At 43.1% G+C, this 21,280-nt stretch overlaps 1 long non-coding RNA gene across 1 annotated transcript in view; it reads left to right on the top strand.

Annotated features, from left to right (window-relative positions):
• The window catches only part of LOC142749144 (uncharacterized), a 33,712-nt gene extending 18,985 nt beyond the window's left edge, over positions 1-14,727 (top strand). The window contains exon 2 of the long non-coding RNA XR_012882380.1: positions 14,491-14,727. This is a non-coding gene — a long non-coding RNA (uncharacterized LOC142749144). The remainder of the gene's footprint in view (positions 1-14,490) is intronic.
• Positions 14,728-21,280: the final 6,553 nt, after the last annotated feature.

Here is a 21,280-nt window from a genome sequence, read left to right as displayed (position 1 = left end):
AACAAGCAGAGGATCAGTAGTACAAGCAGCAGCAGCAAGCCAGGAAACAAGCATAGAAGAATCACAGGCAAAGGAGGAACAGGAAAGGCAGGTATAAATAGACAGTGGGCGGGAACTAGCGCCGTCTGGCCAGGCTGTGATAGGCTCTCCCACTCCTAAGCCTGCCATCCTGAGTGGTGGAAGATGGAGTAGGTCTCACAGACATAGGAGCAGGTGCAGACTGATTGCCCACGGGCGTCGACACAGAACCTGTGTCTGGCAAATCCTTTACAACATGCTTCTTGTTACAAGCGTCATGGAGTCCCTGTATTCGTCTATTGGTCATGACCATGGGGTACGGGCGTTTAAATACTTTTTGCGTATGACTAATTATGACTCAGATCTTATTGATTTTGTGATATCCTTGTTGGATTTTTCTCTCAATCATAATTTTTTTACATTTAAAGACCGTTTTTTCTTACAGCTCCAGGGCACGGCAATGGGGGCAACTTGTGCTCCCTCATATGCCAGTCTGTTCCTGTGGCTGTGTGAGAGAGAAGTGGTCCATAATACCTCTGGTCATGACGCCGTACTCCTATGGTCAAGATACATAGATGATATTCTGTATATATATATTTTATTTTTATGTATTGATTTCTATTTTTTTTTATTTTTTATATTTATTTATATTTTTTCATATATATATATATATATATATATATATATATATATATATATTTGTGTGTGTGTGTGTGTGTTTTTATATTTAATTTATAGTTTTTTTCATTTATTATTTATTTAATTATATTATATACTAATATTGTATATTTATTTGTGTATTGATCATATGCATTTTGGATCGATTTTGCTGTGGGCATTTGCAGACTATATGATGAACTTCATGACATACATTATAATTATTATGCATGCATCGTACTAATCATGCATTTACATTATCTGATGTTTTCTGTGTGGATATACTTTTTCCACCATTTCTACTTCCGCCTGTGTGCTGCATGCACAGACGCTCATCTGCGCATTTGCTGAGGGCGCTGTATTCCGGAGTGCTTTGTTTGTGTCTGTTTCTATGGTGATGAGCGTCTGAGGTCATCTCTGCGCTCCGTCACCACGCAGACGCGTAGCGCTTCCGGTAATGCGATGCCCTCATCATGTGAGCTGAGTGCCAGTTTGTATGTTAATCACAGGTGTAAGTATTTTGTCCAGCATCTCTATAAAAACCCCCGATATTTTTAGTATAGTTAGCCTTCTGACGAAGCCGGTCTAGGGCGAAACGCGCATCGAGGCGTTTTTGTGCCACATCTCCCTACGTGCCCTCCTCTTTATACCATGTGTTTAGGTACAGTCCATTCATAATGATAATCTGGTGATGACTCTTTTTCAGCTTACATTCTATCTTATCACTTGCATTGCTGTTTTGGGGTCATACATGATGTATATTTATCATCTTCTCTATGTACCTATAAGGTTTATATTTTACTCTCTGGCCATTGCTGCTTAGTCAGTCATGCTTTGTATTTCATGGGGAAGTATGGAGCGGGCTCACGGGCTGAGCTTGCTCCATACACTACAGGTGACGGCTGTGTTATACAGCCGACACCTCACTGCAACGGGTGGAATCAAAGATCACTTAGATTCCGCCCATTTAACACCTTAAATGCAGCGGTCAATCGCGACCACTGCATTTCAATTGTTAGAATCGGGGGCGTCCTCTCAAACACGGCACGAACGACCGTTTACAGTGGTTATGGCAGGCTGGAGTCCTAATAAAGGCCCCTAGGTCTGCCATTTTTGTACTCCTTTGAAGCCCTGCCTTGGTGAACGACGTAGATAAATACAGTGAAGGAAATAAGTATTTGATCCCTTGCTGATTTTGTAAGTTTGCCCACTGTCAAAGACATGAACAGTCTAGAATTTTTAGGCTAGGTTAATTTTACCAGTGAGAGATAGATTATATAAAAAAAAACAACTGAAAATCACATTGTCAAAATTATATATATTTATTTGTATTGTGCACAGAGAAATAAGTATTTGATCCCTTTGGCAAACAAGACTTAATACTTGGTGGCAAAACCCTTGTTGGCAAGCACAGCAGTCAGACATTTTTAGTAGTTGATGATGAGGTTTGCACACATGTTAGATGGAATTTTGGCCCACTCCTCTTTGCAGATCATCTGTAAATTATTAAGATTTCGAGGCTGTCGCTTGGCAACTCGGATCTTCAGCTCCCTCCATAATTTGCTAAAAAAAAAAGTTATGGCTCTCAGAATATGGTGACACAAAACTTTTTTTTTTAGCAAATAGTTTTATTTTTCTAAAAGTGGTAAAAAATTAAACAAACATATAAATTTGGTATTGCCGTAATCAAATCAACCTGTAGAATAAGGTAAATACATCGTTTTTACTACCTGATGGACGCCGTAAAAACAAAACCCCCCAAAAAATGATGTTTTTTTCCCATTTCACCCCACAAATATTTTTTTTCCAGATTCCCAATATATTATGCAGTACAATAAATGGTGCCATGAAAAACGACAACTTGTATCACAAAAAACAAGACCTCATATGGCTATGTCGACGAATAAATAGAAAATGTATGGCTTTTGGAAGGCGGATAGGAAAAAACTCAAATTAAAAATTCAAATTGGCCTGGTCTTTAACCACTTCCCGACATTTGCCGTATGGGTACGCCATGGAAAGATAGTGCTTCCCGCAATTTTCCGTATCCATACGCCAAATGTTTGGCACCGGCTCAGGAGCTGAGTCGGTGCCATAATCGCCGGATGTCAGCAGTATCTTACAGCTGACATCTGGCTGTAATGGCGGGGACCGAAATTAGCTTCGATCCTCACCATTAACCCCTTCAATGCAGCGTTCAAACGCGATCACTACATTTAAGGTGTTTGCAACTCATCGGAACCCCAGCAATGAAATTGCCGGGGTTCCGGTGGCTGCAATGGCAACCGGAGGCCAAATACTGGCCTCCCGGTCTGTCTAGCACGGAAGCCAGTCAAGATCCGCCCGGCGGCGGACCCTGATCGGCTTCCGTAGCCGCCAGCAAGATGGCGCTGGATCAGGATCTGATCCGGCGTCATCAGCGGTGGAAGTCCGCTGTATGTTACAGCGGACATCCACCTGTAACGGCAGGAACCGGAGCTAGCTCCGATCCCATCCATTAACCCCTTTGATGCAGCAATCGAAAGCAATTGCTGCATCTAAGCGGTTTCTAGCAGATCGCCAGCCCTGACAGGCAATCGGGACTGGCGACTGCTGCTTTGGCAACAGGAGACACAATGGCCTCCTGCTCTGCCATTACGGAAGCCGATGTAGGCCCCGCTGGGAGGTCGATGACTTATCGGCTTGCTGTCAGTGAATAACTGACAGATCTAATACATTGTACTACGTAGGTAGTGCAATGCATTAGAAAAAAATAAATTTGACAGTTGGACCTTCAAGTCCCCTAGTGGGACATGAGAAACAGTGTGAAAAAATAAAAGTTTGAAAACATAATAAAAGTTTCAAGTAATAAAGTAAAACACAATCGCCCTTATCAAGTCCTTTATTATTGAAAAAATAATAATAAACCATACGTATTTGGTATCGCCGCGACCGTAACGACCTGAGGTATCAAAATATTATATTATTTATTGCACGCGGTGAACAGCATAAAAAAAAACTTAGAAAACCATACCAGAGCTTCTGTTTTTTGGTCACTTTGCCCTACAAATATTGGAATAAAAAGTGATCAAAAAGTCGCATGTATCCAATGGTACCTATAAAAACAATAGCTCGTCTCGCAAAAAACAAGCCCTCATACAGCTCCATCGACAAAAAAGTTAAGAAGTTATGGTTCTCACAACTTGGCTACAGAAAACATACATTCTTTTTACAAAAGTAATTTTATTGTGCAAAAAGTTGTGAAACGTAAAAAAGTGCTATAAAATATGTATCGCCGGAATCGGACTGAGCCGCTGAATAAAGGTAACATGTAATTTATAATGCGTGGTGAACGCTGTATAAAAAAAACGAAAAAAACTATGCCAGAATTGCGTTTTTTGTGGTTACCTGGCCTCCCAAAAAATAGGATAAAAGGTTATCAAAAAGTCGCATGTACCCCAAAATGGTACCAATAATAACTACAGCTCGTCCCAAAAAATAAAAGCCCTCATACCACTACGTCTATGAAAAACTAAAATTAGTTATGGCTCCAATAAGTCAGGAAATAAAAAATATACAGTTGTGCTGGCCCGAGGGGAACATTTCTTCTGTTTCAAGAGGCGATTTATCAAGGACCTAAAATTAGGGAAACAGGAAGGGGAGGGCCCAAACATATCTGCTGGAAGCGAGGGTGCCCGCATTATACCAGGACAACACTTTCCCAGAAAAAATTCCCCAAACTGCAAAGCTGCGGAGTGTGGACCAAAAGGGGTTTAAGAAAGGACGCCATATATCAGTGCGACACTGGCTTGTGCAGAAAGGATTGCTTCACAGCGTAACACACATCTATGGGTCATTTTATTGTTTTTTTACCCCATTATTATACTACCTAAATATGCCCCTGATGCACTCTGCCCAGCTCACATATGCCCCCACATTATAAACGGAAACACCAGCAATACTCAAACAAATCTACTACCAAGCAAAATCCTCTCTCCAAAAGCCAAATTGCGCTCCCTCCGCTCTGAACCCTACAGTGTGCCCAAACAGCAGTTTTCTTCCACATATATGGCATCGCCATACCCGGGAGAACCCTTTTAACAATTTTTGTGGTTTGTGTCTCCTGTGGCGCAAGCTGGCCACAACATATTTGCCACTGAATTGGCATATCTAGGGAAAAATTTTAAATGCTTACTTTGCACCATCCGCAGCGCATTCATTTATGAAATAGACCTGTGGGGTGAAAATGCTCACTAAACCCCTTAATAAATGCCTTGAGGGGTGTCGTTTCCAAATGGGGTCACTTGTCAGGGGTTTCTTTTATTATTTCACATCAGAGCCTCTGCAATTGTGAACCAATAAATCGCCAAATTAGGCCTCAATTTTACATGTTACTCTTTCACTCCTGAGCCCTGTAAAATGTCCAGGCAAAAGATTAGGGCCACATGTACGGTGTTTCTAAAACCGGGAAACGCCGCTTAATAATTAGAGAGCTGTCTTGTTATGGTCGTACAACTGGGTACCATATATTGGCATATATATGGAAAAAATCCTATTTTTACTCTGCAACATCAAGTGCACACTAATTTCTCCAAAACACCTGCAGGGTTAACATGCTTACTACACCTTGGTAAATGCATTGAGGGGTGTAGTTTCCAAAATGGGGTCACTTCTGGGGGGTTTCCACTGTTTTGGTCCCACAGGCGCTCAGAAACCAATCCAGCAAAATCTGCACTCCAAATGGCGCTCCTTCCCTTCTGAGCCCTGCCGTGTGCCCAAACAGCAGTTTATGACCACATATGGGGTATTGCCGTACTCGGGAGAAATTGCTTTACAAATGTTGGGTTCTTTTTTTTTTCCTTTATTTGTTGAGAAAATGAAAATTTTTTCGCTAAAGCTATGTCTTATTGAAGAAAAAGGAATGTTTTTATTTTCACTGCCCAATTCTTATAAATTCTATGAAACATCTGAGGGGTCACAATGCTCACTACACCCCTAGATGAATTCCTCAAGGGGTGTAGTTTCCTAAATGGAGTCACTTTTTGGGGGTTTTCATTGTTTTGTCCCCTCAGGGGCTTTGCAAATGTGACATGGCCTCCGCAAATCATTCCTGCTAAATGTGATCTCCAAAAGCCAAATAGCGCTCTTTCCCTACTGAGCCCTGCCGTGTGTCCAAACAGCCGTTTAGTACCACATGTGGGGTATTGCTTTACTTGGGAAAAATTGCTTTACAAATTGCTTTTTCTCTTTCAGTCCTTGTGGAAATGAGAAAAAATTAGCTAAACCTATATTTTCTTTGAAAAAATTTAGACTGTCATTTTCAGGACCTAATTCCAATAATTTATGCAAAAAACCTGTGGGGTCAAAACGCTCACTATACCCCTAGATAATTTCCTCAATGGGTGTAGTTTCCAAATGGGGTCACTTGTGGGGGGTTTCCGCTGTTTTTCCCCTCAGGGGCTTTGCAAATTTGACATGGCCTCCGCAAACCATTCCTGCTAAATTTGAGCTCCAAAAGCCAAATAGCGCTCTTTCCTTGCTAAGCCCTGCCGTGTGTCCAAACAGCCGTTTATGACCACATATGGGATATTGTTTTACTCAGGAGAAAATGCTTTACAAATGTTGTGGTGTTTTTTCCCCTTTAGTCCTTGTGGAAATGAAAAAAAAAATATCTAAACCTACATTTTCTTTGAAAAAATGCAGATTTTCATTTTCACAGCCTACTTCCAATAAGTTCTCCAAAAAAGCTCTGCGGTCAAAATGCTCACTATATCGCTAGATAATTTCCTTGACCACATATGGGGTACTGTTTTACTCGGAAGAAATTGCTTTACAAATTTTGCGGTGCTTTTTCTCCTTTAGTCCTTGTGGAAATTAGAAAAAAAATCGCTAAACCTACATTTTCTTTGAAAAAATTTAGATTTAAATTTTCATGGCCTACTGCCAATAATTTCTGTAAAAAACCTGTGCGGTCAAAATGCTCACTATACCCCTAGATAATTTCCTTGAGGTGTGTAGTTTCCTAAATGGGGTGACTTTTGGGAGATTTCCACTGTTTTGGCACCGCAAGAGCCCTTCAAACCTGACATGGTGCCTAAAATATATTCTAGTAAAAATAAGGCCCCAAAATCCACTAGGTGCTCCTTTGCTTCTGAGGCCGGTGCTTCAGTACTGTAGCACGCTTGGGCCACATGTGGGATATTTCCTAAAACTGCAGAAACTGGGCAATAGATATTGAGTTGCATTTCTCTGGTAAAACTTTGTGTTCTAAAAAAAATTGGATTAAAAATGAATTTCTGCAAAAAATTATGAAATGTGTAAATTTCACCTCTACTTTGCTTTAATTCTTGTGAAACATCTAAAGGGTAAATAAATGTTGTAAATGCTCTTTTGAATACTTTAAGGGGTAAAGTTTTTAAAATGGGGTGACTTTTTGGGGGTTTCTAATATATAAGGCTCTCAAAGCCACTTCACAAGTGAACTGGCCCCTGTAAAAATGGCCTTTTGAAATTTTCTTGAAAATATGACAAATTGCTGCTAAAGTTCAAAGCCTTGTAACATCCTAGGAAAATAAAAGGATGTTCAAGAAACTTTGCCAATCTAAAGTAGACATATGGGGGATGTTAGTTAGCAACAATTTTGTGTGTCATAACTGCCTGCCTTGCAAGCAGATACATTTAGGGCAGATTCACATGAGCGTTGCGTTTTTGCGCGCGCAAACAACGCGGCGTTTTGCGCGCGCAAAAACCATTTGACAGCTGCGTGTCATCCGTGTCTGATGCGCGGCTGCGTGATTTTCGCGCAGCCGCCATCATAGAGATGAGGCTAGTCGACGGCCGTCACTGTCCAAGGTGCTGAAAGAGCTAACTCTTTCAGCACCCTCGACAGTGAATGCCGAACACAATATCGCAAAACCTGTAGAAAAAAAAGAAAAAGTTCGTACTTACCGAGAACTTCCCGGCCGTTGCCTTGGTGACGCGCCTCTCTTGACATCGGGCCCCACCTCCGTGGATGACGCGCCAGTCCATGTGACCGCTGCAGCCTGTGCTTGGCCTGTGATTGGCTGGAGCTGTCACTTGGCCTGAATTGTCATCCCGGGAGGTCAGACTGGAGGAAGACGCCGGGAGTTATCGGTAAGTCAGAACTTCGTTTTTTTTTCTACAGGTTCATGTATATTGGGATCGGAAGTCACGGTCCATGGTGCTGAAACAGTTTAACTCTTTCAGCACCATGGACAGTGACTATCTCCTGACGTCGCGTACTGATAATTTTTTTGCTGGGTTCGGCCAAAACGAGTTGAAGTTCGGTACGCTTGTCCGGCTTCGCTCATCGCGAAGACACTCCGTTTGGATGTTCGGAAACAGAAGCACGTGGTGCTTTTCTGTTTTCATTCATCCTTTTCACTGCTGTTGCGCGAATCACGCTCGTCCCACGGAAGTGCTTCCGTGTGGTGCGCGTGATTTTCACGCACCCATTGACTTCAATGGGTGTGTGATGCGCGAAATACGCAGAGTTATTGAATCTGTCGCGCTTTTTGCTCAGCAGACAAACGCTGCGCAAAAAGCACGGACTGTCTGTACTGCACCATAGACTTGTATTGGTCCATGCGTGCCGCGTGAAAACCACGCGGCCCGCACGGACCGAATACACGCTCGTGTGAATCCCCCCTTAAATTGAGAAAAAAGGCACATTTTTGCAATTTTTCGCTAAATTTTGGTGTTTTTCACAATTAAATACTGAACATATCGAGCAAATTTTGCCAGTGACATAAAGTCCAATGTGTCACGAGAAAACAATCTCAGAATCGCTTGGATAGGTAAAAGCATTCCAAAGTTATTACCACATAAAGTGAAACATGTCAGATTTTAAAAATGAAGCTCTGTCAGGAAGGTCAAAAGTGGCCAAAGAGGGAAGGGGTTTAAATGGCAGCCTCCTGCTGTAATGTGAATATATCGGCAAGGTCCTCAGTGAAGAAGTGAAAAAACAGAGGAAGGGATTACTGCATCTGAAAATAAAAATTTCAAATATTAAAGCTGATTAATCTGATAAAAATCTAAGAAATAAACTGAGGGGAGAGAATAGAAATTAATCTGCAAATCAGGGTCAAATGTCAAATGGATGGACAAAATCATTTTAATATAGATTTCCCGACATTAAAAACCTCAATTACATCATTGTTCTTTTCCATTCAGGAGTCTAAATGAGAAATGTTTACCCTGCTAACCTCATGTATTATGTAAACTGCACAATATGTGGAATGATTATTCAAAGCCGAAGCTCGCGTTCATCCAGAAAGAAGTTTTTTATGATGTACAGCTAGTGTGGCATCACTCTTAGGCCTTATTCAGACGAGAACACGACCAGCACACGGACTTATAATATGCTCATCTGAATAAGGCCTTAGGTGTATTATATGTTAAAAAAACGGACAGCACACAGACCTATGCAATTCAATGGGTCTATTCACACATCCGTGGTTATTTACGCAGCGGGTGTCCGTTGCGTGAAACTCACTGCATGTCCTATTTTGGTCCATTTTTGTAGCCCGTGTCGCCCATTGAAGTCAATGGGTACACAAAAAACACTGACAGCATATGGACAACATCTGTGTGCTGTTCGTGTTTTTCACACACCAGTTGCTAAAGAAATAACATTAAAAAAAACAGGAACACTGATGTCAGACGCAAAGCACATTGATACCACACAGAACGGAAATGCATGAAATGCGGTGCGTTTTTTTTTGTGGACGCAAAACGGATACGTTTGTCCGAATAAGGCAATAATGTTATGTTAGACACTCTCCGTAAGAATTTACACAAGATATTTCTAGGTGGTATAGGTACCCGTACCATGTACCCGTCCACTCAAGCTACTTGATGGTGTTGTGGATAAACAATTGGCACATAACCTCACATATGGGGGGATTGCTGAGAGGTTCAACCATTCTAGCAGGCTGTTTTTGATTTATACAATAAGGTCACCCATTTACATGTCTCTCCCTCCATGGCTCTGGCTCTTCTTTCCCTCTGTGATGGATCTGATTGACGCTTCAGAAACGGCTTGCTAAGAAATTTTTTGGCGGCAGCACGGCGATTAATCCCTAGGTATTGGAAGTCTATAACCACAACCCTATCTCTGAATTTGTGGCTGGGGTGAATAGTATTTACTGCATGGAGGGACTAGTAGCACAGATGACTGATAAATCTGAGACCGGGGGCGTAGCTAAAGGCTCATGGGCCCCAGGGAAAAGTTTTTTTTGGACCCCCCCAACTTCTCTTCACAGCCGCAGCCTGCCCATAACTTTCAGCTGCATCGCTTTGTCTTTAGAGAAACTGATCGATGCCGCACTAGCTGTCAGGGATGTTGCTAGGGTCTTAAAAGATCAGGGGCGCAAGACCCAATAATACATACGCCCCCATACAAAAATTATATATATATCGGAGACTATATCTATGACGACGACCCCTATAATTACGCCACTGGATAGGATTAGACTCATCAGCTATTGATGACTTATCCTGAGGATACACCATCAATTTTTAGTGGCTGGAAAACCCCTTTAAGCCTAGGGGCCAATTTATCTCCTGTTTACCTTTATGATTCAATTCTGGGTTTAGTGTTCCTTTAACCCCTTCCCTCTTTGACCACTTTTGACCTTCCTGACAGAGCCTCATTTTTAAGGTAATAACTTCGGAATGCTTTTGCCTATCCAAGCGATTCTGAGATTGTTTTCATGTGACACATTGGACATTTATGTTACTGGCAAAATTTGCTCGATACATTCAGTATTTAATTGTGAAAAACACCAAAATTTAGCCAAAAATTTAAATGTATCTGCTTGTAAGACAGGCAGTTATACCACACAAAATTTTTACTAATTAACATCCCCCATATGTCTACTTTAGATTGACATCGTTTTTTAAACATCCTTTTATTTTTCTAGGACGTTACAAGGCTTAGAACTTTAGCAACAATTTCTCACATTTTCATGAGCATTTCAAAAGACTATTTTTTCACGGACCAGTTCAGTTGTGTAGTGGCTTTGAGGGTCATATTAGAAACCCCCAATAAGTAACCCAATTTTAGAAACTTCACCCCTCAAATTATTCAAGGCAGCATTTAGAAGGTTTCTTAACCCTTTAGATGTTTCACAGGAGTTAAAGCAAAGTAGAGGTTAAATTTACAAATTTCATTTTTTTTTTTCAGAAATACATATTTAATCCATTTTTCTTGTAATACAGAAAGTTTTACCAGAGAAATGCAACTCAATAATTATTGCCCAGGTTCTGCAAATGTAGGAAATATCCCACATGTGGCCCTAGTATGGTAATGTACTGAAGCACAGGCCTCAGAATCAAAGGAGAACCTAGAGGATTTTGGGGCCTTCTTTTTATTAGAATATATTTTAGGCATCATGTCAGGTTTGAGGGGCTCTTGCGGTGCCAAAACAGTGGAAATCCCCCAAAAGTGACCCCATTTTGGAAATTACACACCTCAAGGAAATTATCTAGAGATATAGTGAGCATTTTGACCGCAGAGCTTTTTTGGAGAAATTATTGGAAGTAGGCTGTGAAAATGAAAATCTGCATTTTTTTCAAAGAAAATGTAGGTTTAGATATTTTTTTTTTCATTTCCACAAGGACTAAAGGGGAAAAAGCACCACAACATTTGTAAAGCATTTTCTCCCGAGTAAAACAATATCCCATATGTGGTCATAAACGGCTGTTTGGACACACGGCAGGGCTTAGAAGGGAAGGGGTGCCATCTGGCTTTTGGTGCTCAAATTTAGCAGGAATGGTTTGCGGAGGCCATGTCGCATTTGCAAAGCCCCTGAGGGGACAAAACAGTGGAAACCCCACACAAGTGACACCATTTTGAAAACTACACCCATTGAGGAAATTATCTAGGGGAATAGTGAGCATTTTGACCGCACAGGTTTTTTTCAGAAATTATTGGAATTAGGCCGTGAAAATGAAAATCTCCATTTTTTTCAAAGAAAATGTAGGTTTTGCTATTTTTTTTTTCACTTCCACAAAGGACTAAAGGGGAAAAGGCACACAACATTTGTAAAGCAATTTCTCCGGAGTAAAATAATATGCCACATGTGGTCATAATCGGCTGTTTGGACACACGGCAGGGCTTAGTAGGGAAAGAGTGCTATTTGGCTTTTGGAGATCACATTTAGCAGGAATGGTTTGCGGAGGCCATATCGCATTTGAAGAGCCCCTGAGGGGACAAAACAATGAAAACGCCCAAAACGTGACTCCATTTAGGAAACTACACCACTTGAGGAATTCATCTTGGGGTGTAGTGAGCATATTGACCCCACAGGGGTTTCATAGAATTTATTACAATTGGGCAGTGAAAATAAAAACAATCCCTTTTCTTCAATAAGACGTAGCTTTAGCTCAAAAATTTTCAATTTAACAACAAATAAAGGAAAAAAAGAACCCCAGGATTTGTAAAGCTACTTCTCCCGAGTACGGTAATACCCCATATGTGGTCATAAACTGCTGTTTGGGCACACGGCAGGGCTCAGAAGGGAAGGAGTGTCATTTGGCTTTTTTCGATTGTAGATTTTGCTGGATTGATTTCTGGTCGCTATGTCGCATTTCCAAAGCCCCTGTGGGACCAAAACAGTGGAAACCCCCCAGAAGTGACCCCATTTTGGAAACTACACCCCTCAAGTTATTCACCTAGGGGTGTAGTGGGCATGTTAACCCTGCAGGTGTTTTGCAGAAATTAGTGTGCACTCGATGTTGCAGAGTTAAAAAGGGATTTTGTTCTATAGATATGCCAATTTGGGGTGCCCAGCTTGTGCCACCATAACAAGACAGCTCTCTAATTATTATGCCGTGTTTCCCCGATTTTAGAAACACCCTACATGTGGCCCTAATCTTTTGCCTGGACATTTGACAGGGCTCAGGAGTGAAAGAGTACCATGTAAAATTGAGACCTAATTTGGTGATTTACAAAGTATTGGTTCACAATTGCAGAGTCTCTGGTGTGAAATAATAAAAGAAACTTCTGAGAAGTGACCCCGTTTTGGAAAGTACACCCTCAAGGCATTTATTAAGGGGTGTAGTGAGCATTTTCACCCTACAGGACTTTTCCATAAATGATTGCGCTGCGGATGGTGCAAAGTAAAAATTAAAATTTTTCCCTAGATACGCTATTTCAGTGGCAAATATGTCGTGCCCAGTTTATGCCACTGGAGACACACATCCCAAAAATTGTTAAAAAGGTTCTCCCAGGTATAGCGATGCCATATATGTGGTAGTAAATAGCTGTTTGGCCACGCTGTAGGGTTCAGAGTGGAGGGAGTACCATTTGGCTTTTGGAGTGTGGATTTGCTTGGTAGTAATTTTGTTAGAGTATTGCTGGTGTTTCCTTTTATAATGTGGGGGCATATGTAAGTACATCAGGGGCATAGTCAAGTGGTATAATAATTGGGTTAAAAAAAAACCAGTAAAATCCATTGATGTGTTTTACGCTGTGACACAATCCTTTCTGCACAGGCCGGTGTCGCACTGATAAATGTCCTTTCTTATGTCCCTTTTGGTCCACACTTCGCACCTTTGCAGTTTTGGGAATTTTGCTAGGAAGTGTTGTCCTGGTATAATACGGGCGCCCTCGCTTCCAGCAGATATGTTTGGGCCCTCCCCTTCCTGGTTCCCTAATTTTAGGGCCTTGATAATTCGCCTCTTGAAACAGAAGAAATGTTTCCCTTGGGCCTGCACAACTGCATATTTTTTTATTTCCTGACTTATGGAAGCCTTAACTAATTTTATTTTTTAATAGACGTAGTGGTATAAGTCCTGGAAGGCTTCCATGCTAGGCATACCGGAAGGCCAGTATTAGGCCTCCGGTTGCCATTGCAGTCACTGGAACCCCTGCAATTTCATTGCAGGGGTTCCGATGAGCTGCAAACAACTTAAATGCAGCGATCGCTTTTGACAGCTGCATTTAAGGGGTTAATGGCGGGGATCGGAGCAAACTCCAGTCCTCGCCATTACCCCAGGGTGTCAGCTATAAGATGCAGCTGACACCCGGGGATGGTGGCACCGACTTCGCTTCTAAGCCGGTGTCCACCATTTGTCGGAAAAGGGTTAATCCCTTGTCACGCAGCCATTTTTTATTTTATAATTTTTTTTTCCTTCCTGTTTCCAAAAGCTTTAATTTTTTAATATTTTTATCCACATAGACATATGCGGGCTTGTTTTTGGTAGGATGAGTTGTCGTTTTTAATGCCAGCATTTAATGCATCACATAATTTACTGGAAAACTGAAAAAAGAAATTCTATGTGGGGTGGAATGGGAAAAAAATCAGCAATTCCTGTTTTTACCTATTGTTTTTTGGGTTTTGTTTTTACAGCATTCTCCGTGCAGTAAAAACAACATCTTAACTTTATTCTGTGGGTCAATACGATTATGGAGATACCAACGTGTTATAATTTTTTGTTATGATGTGCTACTTTTCCAAAGAAAAAACATTGCGTTACAATAAAATGTGTTTTATGGTTCCATATTCTGAGGCATAACTTTTTTATTTTTCCATCAATGGAGCAGTTTGAGGGCTTGTTTTTTTGCGGGGCGAGCTGTAGTTTTTATTGCTACATATGACTTTTTGGGTTCCGTACGACTTTTTGATCACCTTTTTATTCCATTATTTGGGGTGAGCTAAGGTGAAGAAAAAAAAATTATAATTTTTTTTTAAAATTGTTATTTTATTTTTTACAGTGTTTACCCTGCAGGTTAAATAACATTATATAAAAATACGTTTTTGCTCCTGTAGGGGACTTTAACAAGCGATTGTTTGAATTTTTACTTATGCAGGTGAAACGCACGAAGAAAGGGCATGTCGCTGCTTCAATGGGAGGCGATTTCCGGCATTTATTGGCACTGTTTTCAAAGCAGTTTCTGTGTCAAAAATCGCCAAAATACTCTGTGTGAACAAGCCCTTAAAGGGAGCAAGCCCTATAATTAACAGACGTATTTTAGAAATTGCTATATATTATATATAGGTTTCCTATTTAATAAACATATGACCCTGAATTTTACCATATTGGAAAATGTTGTATTATTGTTTTACTTGTTGATAATTGTCTAAAAATACTAGAGATCCCTTTGAATTGCATATGTAACATATAGCAAGCACCCTGTAATGCAATAGTAGAGTGATGTACCTAGAGACAAGAATTTGTGTACTTCTGTATTGAGAGAGAATTTTCTGTCCAATTTCTTTGAGCAGACTTATTTTTTTGTGCGCAGTCTTTAAAGAAAAGGAAGTACATGTTTAATCTGCTTTCAATAACATAGTTGTTGCTGAAGGTTTGTGCTGTTTGTTTTACATGATAAGTGGAAATACAGGTTTCTTCCAATGTAGTTAGAAAGGGTGGCATAATTGGATTATGTAGCTGTGCCAGGCTCAAAGCTTCTCAAGTGCAATTGAAGAGGGTAGTTCAAGATGTTTCAACTAAGACTAATAAAAATAAAAATTGACCGAAGTGTAGCTAAAAGTTTGACAAACTTCTGACATGTCATAGTGACATGTCTGAAGTTTGGATTGGTGGGGGTGCGAGCACTGACACCCCCACAAATCTCTAGAAAGAAGCAGCTGAAGCGTTCGTGAGAGCGCTCAGCCGCTTCGTGTCTGTTCGGCTTTTTCCGGAAAGCCAATGTATCGGAGTACGGGCTCATAGACTTTCTATTGAGTCCGTACACCGATACATTTATGTCCAGAAACAGCCGAACAGACACGAAGCGGCTGAGCGCTCACACGAACGCTTCCGCTCCTTCGTTCTAGCAATTGGTAGGGGTCTCAGTGCTCGGACCCCCACCAATCCAAACTTCTGACATGTCACTATGACATGTCAGAAGTTTGTCAAACGTTTAGCTACACTTTAAGTTTGTTAATTGAATGCCAATGTGATACCCAAATATAATAATGGTCATAGGTTGGATAAATGGTATATATCTGATGTGGGACTGGTATTGGCAGGCAACAGACCGCATCGTTTTTCTTAGACTGGGCTAGAGTCTAAGTCTTGATAATATCTGTTATGTAATGGCGGTAGGAATGGAGCATTCTATCATGGTGTTAGTGAGATAATAAAAGTATATTCCCTATTTAAAGCAATAAATCCTACAGGGTGTGACAGGTATAATCGTATAACTTGTTGCAAGTCAAATAATGAAAACACGCTATATTATCAGTTATATAGCGTATATATGTTTATTAGGTTACCAAGCGACAGCCAAGACTCCTGTGACATGTAATATGATGTGCACGAGGACTGGGATCCCATTGGCTCTTGCAGAGGGATGGGAGGGAGTCCCGGCGCGTGTCATCAGAGTGAGGGCGGAATTTAGCCTTTATATACTCGGCGTTCTGGCCACCACGCGTTGCTCTTTTCATGGCCGCCGGAGTTAAGTACCAGAACTCAGTCGGTCAAATTTATGTTTGTGGGTCATCTAAATAATATTAGTCTCCTGAGGTACCTGGGGGTATACTGTAGGTGAAACGTGTTGATACGACAATACATCCATCTGGATGTCAGTACTAGTGTAGGAATACTAGGGATATGAGTGGATTAGTTTCTGCTGAGAGGGGGTAGAAATACCGGCTTCACACATTAGGGCTAATACTCATTCCCAATAAAATTTAGACCAGTTCAAATAGCCCAGTTCTCAAACTGGTTTTTAGGTGGAATTAAATGCTTAGTTGCAGAAAACTTATTTTAATGTACAGTATATTGAATTAAAGTAAAGTCTTAGTGAAAAATTATTTATCTACAGGAGAGTCAGTAATAAGTTGACCCTGTCCTAGCCCTTTGTATTGTCATATATAGTAAATACATATTTATTCTACAGGATACACCATAAGGCCCTGTTCACACAGAGTTTTTTGACGCGGAAACCGCGCCAAAAAACTCCTCAAAAACCGCCTGAAAATGCCTCCCATTGATTTCAATGGGAGTTGGACGAGTTTTTTTACCGCGAGTAAAAAAAACGCGTCGCGGTAAAAAGAAGCGTCATGACCCATCTTGAGGCGGTTTCCGCCTACAAAACCCCATTTCAATCAGTCAGAAAGAGGAAAAAAAAACCTTGACGAGTGTTTTGACGAGTTTTTGTCAAACCACTGTGCAAAAACCTACTGAAGCAGTTTTTGCAGGAGGAATTTTCCTCCTGCAAAAGTGAACACAGCCTAAATGTCTTATAGGTTTGGCATCCCAGAGAGGAGAAAAAGAAGTAGAGAGGTGGCTGCATGTGCGCACGACTCTTCCAACTGTAGTTTAGGGAAGTTGTGAACACCCATCTGTTTTCAGAACATCCATGAACTGGAATTAGCAGCATCTACTTTCTCTGTGAAGTGCCAAACAGGGAAGCAGGGGACTCTTAGGCTGGGTTCACACGAGCACATTAACGTCCGTAATGGACGGACGTATTTCGGCCGGAAGTCCCGGACCGAACTCAGTGCAGGGAGCCGGGCTCCTAGCATCATAGTTATGTACGATGCTAGGAGTCCCTGCCTCTCCGTGGAACTACTGTCCCGTACTGAAAACATGATTACAGTACGGGACAGTTGTCCTGCAGAGAGGCAGGGACTCCTAGCGTCGTACATAACTATGATGCTAGGAGCCCGGCTCCCTGCACTGAGTTCGGTCCGGAACTTCCGGCCGAAATACGTCCGTCCATTACGGACGTTAATGTGCTCGTGTGAACCCAGCCTTAATATTCTGGTAGGTAGAAGTGGAAGCCCCAACTTTCAAAGGTTTATGGCATATAGTACTGTCGCTATGTCACAAATGTTTGGAATACCTCTCTAAGGCCTTATTCACACGACCGGGTCCAAGTGTCGGCCGATAAAATCTGCGTTTTGGGCCGTTTTTCCTGGCCGGTTTGCATCCATTTTGCATCCATTCCGATTACGTTCTGGGCCGTGTTGCCGTTTTTAACGGCCGATTTTGACCCATTTTGCATGCGTTTTTTTCCCTGTCCGTTTTAAAATGGATGAATTTCATTTGTAAATTTTTGCCACACACTTCCCTCTGTAGATAATGCCACACACTGCCCTCTGTAGATACTGCCACAGCCCCCCTGTAGGTAGTGCCACACAGCCCCCCTGTAGGTAGTGCCACACAGCCCCCTGTAGGTAATGCCACACAGCCCCATGTCGGTAATGCCACACAGCCCCCTGTAGGTAGTGTCACACAGCCCCCTGTAGGTAGTGGCACACTGCCCCCTGTAGGTAGTGGCACACTGCCCCCTGTAGGTAGTGGCACACAGCCCCCTGTAGGTAGTGGCACACAGCCCCCTGTAGGTAGTGGCACATAGCCCCCCTGTATGTAGTGGTACATAGCCCCCCTGTATGTAGTGGCACACAGCCCCCTGTATGTAGTGGCACACAGCCCCCTGTAGGTAGTGGCACACAGCCCCCTGTAGGTAGTGGCACACAGCCCCCTGTAGGTAGTGGCACACAGCCCCCCCAAAGGTAATGCCACATAGCCCCCTGCAGGTAGTTCTACACAGCATCCCCCCCCCCATACATGGCACCCCCCCCCTGTCTGTCGGTAGCGCCACCATTCCAGGAGAAGTCCCTGACTTCAATGTCCATATATGAAGAAAGTGAAGTCAGGGACTTCTCCTGGAGCAGAGACACCGGCCACAGGGTCGGGGATTCCGCTTCAGAAGTGCCTGACCTCACTGTGTCCATATATGGACACAGTGAAGTCAGGGACTTCTCCTGGAGCGGAATCCCCGGCCACATAGGCGGGGATTCCGCTTCAGAAGTCGCTGACGTCCAGGGGCGCAGCTAAAGGCTCATGGGCCCTGGTACAAGAATTGAGCTTGAGCCCCCCCTACCGCTCCCCAACTCCACAAGACCCCTGCCGCGCCTATGGCCAGCCACCTTGCCCAACAGCCCCCCCCAGTATACTTCCCCCCCATAGCCGCCCCCACACAGTATAATGCCCCCCGTAGCTGCCCCATACAGTATAATGCTCCCCCCATCTGCCCCCAATACAGTATAATGCTCCCTGTAACTGCCCCCATACAGTATAATGCTCCCCATAACTGCCACTATACAGTATAATGCTCCCCGTAGCTGCCCCCCACACAGTATAATGCTCCCATAGCTACCCCCCCCACAGTATAATGCCCCAATACAGTATAATGCCCCCATAGCAGACCCCATACAGTATAATGCCCCTCATAAATTCTCTCATACAGTATAATGCCCCCATAGCAGCCCCATACAGTATAATGCCCCTCACAGCTCCCCACACACAGTATAATGCCCCCCATAACGTATAATGCCCCCATAGCGGCCCCATACAGTATAATGCCTCCATATCTGCCCCATACAGTATAATTCACCTGATAAATGCCCTCATACAGTATAATGCCCCCATAGCAGCCCCACACAGTATAATGCCCCTCATAGCTGCCCCCTCACAGTATAATGCCCTCCTTAGCTGCCCCACACAGTATAATTCCCCCATACAGTATAATGCCCTATAGCAACCCCATACAGTATAATGCCCCCTTTAGCTGCCCCCACACAATATAAAGCCCCCATAGCTGTCTCCCTACAGTGTAATGCCCCCATAGTGGCCCCATACAGTATAATGTCTCCATAGCTGCCCCATACAGTATAATGCCTCCCATAAATGCCCTCATACAGTATAATGCCCCCATAGCAGAGCCATACAGTATAATGCGCTTCATAGCTGCCCCCACACAGTATAATGCCCTCCTTAGCTGCCCCACACAGTATAATGCCCCCTTTAGCTGCCCCCACACAGTATAAAGCCCCCATAGCTGTCTCCCTACAGTGTAATGCCCCCATAGCTGCCACCATAGCCCCCCCCCCACAGTATAATGCCCCCATACGGTATAATGTCCCTCATAGCTGCCACCATATCAGCCCCCCAGACAGTATAATGCCCCTCATAGCTGCCACCATATCAGCCTCTCATACAGTAATGCCCCTCATAGCTGCCACCATATCAGCCTCCCATACAGTAATGCCCCTCATAGCTGCCACCATATCAGCCCCTACTTATACAGTATAATTCCTCCATATGTGCATAATAGAAAAATAATAAAGTTACTTACCTATCCCCGTTCCCACGACGGGTGGAGGAGGAGATCCTTCTCCTCCTTTGCCCTGTGTTATGAGTGACCCGGCGCAGACAGGCGCGATGACATCACTAAATCGCGCCTGTCTCCGCCGAGCCGCTAATAGCTCACGGCAGTGAATACTGGAGGAAGGAGATTAAATTCAACTGGATCTGCATCCTGAAGACACAAATACAGTTGGGCAGGAGCTCGGTGAGGGGTTCGCGACCCCCCGGAGGTCTTCACACGACCCCCCAGGGGGAGTGCGACCCACAGTTTGTAATGTATTGTGTCGTGCAGTTTGTGTTTGCGGTGGAGAGAGGAGAGGGGGGGCCTGTAATTTAAAGCCCCCCTCTCCTCTCTCCACCGCAAACACAGACAGTACAAAACAACAGACAATACAATACAACACACATACATTACAAGCTCACCTGCAGTCTTCTATGCTCTTCCGCATTGGCTCTTCCACAGTGGCTGGAATCTCCTCTCGTGACATCACGGTCACATGGTACACTGAGTGTACCATGTGACTGTGACGTCTAAACAAACCATGCCCGTAACCAGGAAGTGCCGGCATCACGGCACATACAAACTTTGTATTACCGCTCTGCGGGGCAACGGGGGCCCATCGGGCCCCCCAGGCTTGTGGCTCCGGTCGCAACTGCGACCGCTGCGACCCCTATATCTATGCCACTGCTGACGTCACTTTGTCCATATATGGACAGTGAAGCCAGGGACTTCCCATGGAGCCGAATCCCCGGCCACATCGCTGGGGAATCCCCAATCCCCGGCCACAGCGTTGCCGAAGCTCCTACAGGGAGAAAAAGACATACCCTCCTCCTCCTCCTCACATGCACTTCACACTGTGAGGAGGAGAAGGAGAGAGCGAGCAACGGAAGACACGGTCGTCACTTGGAGCACATTGAAGTGATTGCCGTGTATTACCCGGCCCCATAGACTTCTATGGGAGCCGGACGGCCGGGAGAACGGCCGAAAATATGGCATGTCCCATTTTTTTGACAGCCGGGTTTCCCGGGCCGTCAAAAAATCGGTCGTGTGAATAGCCCCATTAGGGGTCTATTGTTCCTACTGCAGCCGTGCAACTAACATTTTTTTGAACGCCCGTCACACGGCCGAGAAACCCTGTCGCGTGAATAAGGGCTAAGTTTTATTGTGACCCCCTGGAGAACTACAAACTGACAATGTGGCCCTCATAGAAGAAAAAGGTTGTGCACTCCTACTCTTAAAGATACACTGCATTCCAAATTATTATGCAAATGTTATTTTTCGCTGATTTTCCTAAATAGTCGATTCAAATGACAGTCAGTATAATCTTCAAGCCATCAACCGTTGGAGTGTAATACGAATTTTATGGAACGAATCTCCTAATGATAACAGATTTTTTTTTAGAAGTAAAAAACTCAAAATGCACTGTTTCAAATTATTATGCACAACAGAGATCAAAACATTTTAAAGGTTGTAAAGAGAACTAAAATGGTAATTT

Source organism: Rhinoderma darwinii, chromosome 3 (genome assembly GCF_050947455.1).
Source record: "Rhinoderma darwinii isolate aRhiDar2 chromosome 3, aRhiDar2.hap1, whole genome shotgun sequence".
In the NCBI taxonomy this organism is placed as follows: Eukaryota; Metazoa; Chordata; class Amphibia; order Anura; family Rhinodermatidae; genus Rhinoderma; species Rhinoderma darwinii.
The sequence above is the reverse complement of the archived record's forward strand: the minus strand, read 5'-3'. Positions and strand labels throughout refer to the sequence as shown.